This window comes from Salvelinus namaycush, chromosome 35 (assembly GCF_016432855.1).
Source record: "Salvelinus namaycush isolate Seneca chromosome 35, SaNama_1.0, whole genome shotgun sequence".
Lineage (NCBI taxonomy): Eukaryota > Metazoa > Chordata > Actinopteri > Salmoniformes > Salmonidae > Salvelinus > Salvelinus namaycush.
This window is the reverse complement of record NC_052341.1, coordinates 26900527-26906526: the sequence shown is the minus strand read 5'-3', so window position 1 is coordinate 26906526 and position 6000 is coordinate 26900527.

Genomic DNA, 6000 nt, shown 5'->3' with positions numbered 1-6000 from the left:
TAATGTATCTTTCATTTGCTGTCCAACCTGTATTTTTTAGTCAAGTTTATGATTAGTTATTGATTAGATTAGGTGCCTCTCCCAAGATTTCTCCCGACATTTTCTTTGCAGCTTGGCTACTATTCTCATTGTATAACCACGATTTGTGCCACTTAAAGAATCTGAAATATTGGCTGGATTCACAAGATCTTTGTCTTTCATTTGCTGTACACTCTGTATTTTTCATAAATGTTTTATGATGAGTATTTAGGTAATTCACGTTGCTCTCTGTAGTTATTCTAGTTGCTTTGGTGAGAGTTGTGATGGTGGCTGCAATGTAAAACTATGATTTATACCTGAAGTATGCACATTTTTCGAACAAAACATAAGCTATACAATAAATATGTTATCAGACTGTCATCTGATGAAGTTGTTTCTTGGTTAGTGACTATTTATATCTTTATTTGGTTGAATTTGTGATAGCTACCTATGCAGTAAAAAAATGGTGGGAAAAAAAAGTTGTGTCTTTTGCTATCGTGGTTAGCTAATAGAAATACATATTGTGTCTTCCCTGTAAAACATTTTAAAAATCAGAAATGATGGCTGGATTCACAAGATGTGTATCTTTCATCTGGTGTCTTGGACTTGTGATTTCATGATATTTAGATGCTAGTATTTACTTGTGGCGCTATGCTAGGCTATGCTAGTCAGCTTTTTTACTGATGAGGGTGCTCCCGGATCCGGGATTGTGACCAAGTAGAAGTTAACTGCATATGATTTATAGCAGTTAAAATTGATTGATTATAAATATTGATTGAGAAGGTGGACGTGAACCTGGATCTCCTGCTTATCAAAACACACACACAAAACACACCAGTCGTCAGGACTAAACTATTGTGCTGGACCACCATTGTTACACTCGGCACATGGGGCTCCATTCAGATTTCAGATAAGTAGACTTAATATGGACTATATATAAAATGTACTATAGTAAAAAAATATTTATGTGTCCATGTTAAATCAACTTATCTCATGTCTAAATAGGGCCGAGGGAGAATGTTATTTTGTGAAAATGAACATTTGTTTTTTTTCATACCTTCACATCAGAAGACAAATGTTTAGATTAAAGGCTAAATGTGAACATCAAACATTGTTCTGCTGTACTGTTCAGAAATCCCACAATCTGAAGCATGGAGGTGGAGAGAGGGCACTCGTGGCAGGTGTGCCCTCTAACAAACTCTATGGTCAAGTGTAAAAACAGGCAAGTTTGCTGTTGACTCCTCGATATTCGTGTCCTTCACGACAGATGAAAGCACACCGAACGCTCAGATGAAACGCTCCAAAACAATCCAAAAAAGTACGTGTCAATGAAAATGTGAGTCCAAAATGTTATCACATTGAAGAAGGAAATAGAAAAGGAATTCACTCAATAAGATCATTTGTTTTGTGTAGCATTTTCGGCCGCTAATGCTAATATTCCAAGTAAAACAGCCATTTTGTTTAATTGATGAGTTATCTTGATGCTATATTTGCATAGCTTAATCACATACATGGTTTCTGCATATTGGTATTTATTTGTACTTGTATTCATATTGCAATTTATTAATATTATAGCATTTAAAATGTAGTTATACATTCATGTACTATCATTATTGTTTATTATTTGCTATTTCTGTCTCCCTGCAGAAAAACATGCAGACATACTACGTTACTCACCGGCTGGCCAATCCTAACCAAAGCCAATCAAGACCAGGATCACTAGACTAATGTCAACTGAACTGTCAACTGTCAAGCATATCATCTAACTCAACTGTGCTGTGATTCAATTCATCTGAACAACCTTCCACGACATGTACCATCACCATCTGAATGTAAAGACTCAGGTCAGGACATTAGTATAACGGATGATTGGTGGACCGCATTGAGCCATTGGGCTGTTTTGTATGTGTGCTAGCAGTCGTTGCCTTTTTTTTTCTCATGAAAGTGAAATATGCCACATTTCTGTTGATTTTGAAGAATAACATGATAAATACCTTACAGATCTTTGAACGGTTTGTTTCAATATAAAATGTGAAAGACCTCATTTGCGAAGAAAAGATAAAGCATTTCAAGCTTCAATTATGTCTTGAAACATTTTTTTTTTACCCATGAATCATTATTTGGAAACTTATAAGAGTGTTTGGAAACTTGAGAAGAAGGGATCTAATTCTGCATTAGACAGGACTTGAAACACACTAATAGTCTTTTCAGACTTTAATTACTGCTCCCAGTCTCTGGCAAGGTGGTGCACAACTCTTGATTAAGTGGCGTTACAACTATTGGAGGCTGCTGAGGGAGGACGGCTCATAACAATGGTTGGAATGGTATCAAACACATGAATGTGAAATATATTTTTAATAACCAAAAATATTGTATTTTCACCGTTTCAAGCCAGTGTACAAAACTGAAAGTAAAAGAAAAATGAAACTAAAGAACATGAAGAATATACATTTTGCACATAGAACAGATCTACCGCTTTTTAGACTTGCTTGAAAATGAGTATGACAGATCTATAACTCCTATTTCTATATGAATTTGGTCAGGTCACCAAAAAAGTCACATATTGCAGCTTTAACTAAATGTAATCCTAACAATGGTCCTTTGGAGGAAGTATTGTTGACATATATTTGACATTTGTAACTAAAAGTATAATTGAGAAATAATTATTCAAAGTCAGCATATTTTGAATTATTTTCACATTTTCTCTGATAATGCTTACAAATTGGATCATAACTTTAAAACTAGCAGAGATCCCACTCGGGAACTTCGATATGCCCATAGAGTATATTATGTTCAATATATAGAAAAATGTGCCAAATCAAACATTTTATATTTTCAATATTCATGTGTATGTATTTCAATATTCATAAATTAATGTCAATATTTTGGGGGGGGATATCAAAATACTAATATTTCAGAGAAAGCGTACAGCTTCATATGAAAACATTTGTAGCAGATGAAACATGGACTCTTAAAGGAGGTCTGGGTAAAGCCAAAATGTCATAAATATGCCAACTTTGATTAATTATTTCTCAATTCTGCTTTTAGAGACAAATGTCAAATATATAAAATGTCAAATGTAATTTTCCACACTGAGGTCGAAATAACACTGACATTGTGAACATTTTGATAATGCCCTTTTAGTGTAAGAGCTTTAGGAAAAAAACCGGAACCAATTAAACATACAGCGATTATAAAATATAGATATACTGCATTGGTGCTTTAACAATTCTTCCTCCAAAGGACCATTCCATGGATAGTGAAAATCATGATATTCTTTGGTCATGGTTTCGTATGGGAATCACATTTATAAGAAAGTGTCTGGTGTTGACCGATCTGGACACCCCTACCAGAAGTCCAATATGACTTTAGGCACGTTCCTGTGCCCAGAAGTTGCTGACACATGCCAGATCTTACAACTCCTGGATAGATATTTTAAGTATCAGTTTAATCACATCACATGTTATAGCAATCTGTCAGTCGATGACGTGGCACGCAACCATTGGTTGATGCATGCAACGTCTGAGCAGGGAAACATTACCCTTATCTGGAAGGGAGGACTGCTCAAGGCTGACCTCTGACCTCTATTGCCTCTGACACCAGCCAATAGGCATCATACTTCTATCCCAGCATCATGCTCTCTCCAGGTCTTCAACACATGAATAACACCACAACCTTCTGGGACATTTTATGGCACACAGTAGATCATTTGTCATATCATGCCTGTTATTGGGATAATGGATAACAGAAACAGGGGAGTCATTTGAGTTGAAGTACTCCAGGGGTCTACGTGATTATTCAATAAGATATAGCTCGGTTTGTACAAATGTATGCGTCAAAAGTCTCCTACGTGTGTGTCAAAAGTGCATCTGTTGGGAAAGGATTTGACTGTAAAACTGAAGTGCATGTGCGTAAATACATTTCTCTCTAACCTGCTGTTCAACTGAAGGCTAACAACCTAGCTAGCCGATTGTAACGGGCTAATGTGATGCTACATTAGCCGTTACATGTTAGCTTATACAAGACTCCGCGATAGATTTTCAACTAACCTGCCCTTGGCAATACTGTGTCCAGTTGCAGATGGTTCTACAAAAGACAGAGAAAACTCAAAGATATGAAATCCATGTTCAGTATCAAGTGAGAAATGTCTCTTGCCTCTTGCCTTGTGTAGATCTTAGATTTGGTCGCACTGTGTGACACGCTGTCCTCTACTTCTACACGTGGCCGCACATCGAAATTACTAGTTCCTGCAAAGATGCTGGGAAATTCTAGATGTGCGGCAGCTAACGTGTCAAGGAACCTCCTCGCATGGTAAAAAACATGTTTCATTTTTTTTCTGGTTTGTCTAGTACAGTATGTGCCGGTAATGCACCATCCATAACTTTGGATGCCTACCGCTGATAAACCTGACAGAAGAAGAAGAGGTGGTGGTGACAGTAGCTAACAAGCTAGGACACCAGTAGTCAGTGTCCTTTGCCAGCATGCAGGAACCAATGAAATGCTTGAGGGGGAATGCCCACATGCAGGAACGTCACGAATTGCGAACAGTAATCACACATTCTTGAAATGTATCAGTAATGCAAAAAAATATGTTTCTAGCGAAGCGAGATGTTTTACTCTGCCCAATATCTGTCCATAAAAATAAGCCAAGAAGGAAGGACTTTTTGTATGGAGGTCAATGAGAGTGTGTCGCATTTGGTCAACAAAAAATTGTAATTGCTCATTTCTTACGTGAGGCTTATTTGATTGAATAGATGTTTGGTAATGATTAGGTTGTTACGAATGCACTGATCTAAGTGGAGGCACGTGGCATTTTGGCAACTGTGTCTGTTGTCATAGAGATAGATAGAGGACTCATCATGGATATAACCTGTTTTAGCATGGACAATGCCACTGAGGGCTTCCACCATTTTAAAGTAGTCAACTGGATGGGGATGTACTATTTTAAAATGGAGATAGCATGGGCAGTGTCATTGAGGCAATCACAGAGCTACAATGGCACAGGAGTCCTCTATCTATCTTTATGACCTGTTGTTCACGTATCTGCCCTCTCATTGACTAGAATGGTCCCACCTGATATTGCCTCCTCCCGCCTGCCTTCCATCTTTGAGGACATGTATTTTAATTGTTAGTGGTCACCCAAATATCTTGTCCATATAATAGACCATCTTTGATGAAAGTTCATCTACCTGCCATTGTGTTGAAAGGCAACTTCTGGATTTTCAATTGGTGGCCATGTTGGTTTTCGACAGTTAACGTTGGAGAAACCCATAAGTTGCCTTTCAAAACAATGGCGTGTAGATTGGGGGAGAGAAAATCTGTCCAAAACATTGACTGTATGGTATGACTTTAATTGGACATTTTATGCCATTACTCGATGCTGATCTACCAAGAATCATAATTGAAAGTGTGCCTAGTTAGCTTTTTTTTGAGTAGGCTAATACAACAATACTCCAGCAGTTCAGTTCACATAGTGAAATCACCCCCACTACCTTTCCAGACACAGACAAACACAGAGCCAGTAATTGGACTGTTGCATTTGTTTCCCCATGAAGATTCAAGGTCTCGCCACAAAACTAAAAAAACACAACATAAAACACATTTAAGAAATTAAATTCCTGAGCATGTTTGTCAACACATTTTGAAGGCAAGGCGAGGGAGTTGGGATATTGTACAAAGTCACTGGCAGTACAATGTTCCCCTGGAGACCCGCGCCTGAGAGGAAAGCAGGCAGCGGACGGCCTCCATAATTCTGAAACTTTCAATTAAATCAGACAGAATCATTACATGAGAGCTGTCAGGAGGTGATACGTATTTGTCAAATGTCATTCTTGGGGGCTCAGAGGGCACACTGAGTGAATTAAAACGCTTTGGCTTTAAAGAGCAGGGGAATAATAAAATATTACCCCCACAGCGAATTTCTAAACTATATCATATGCATTCCTTGTTGTCCATTTAGCCAGGCTTGCAGTAGATGGAATC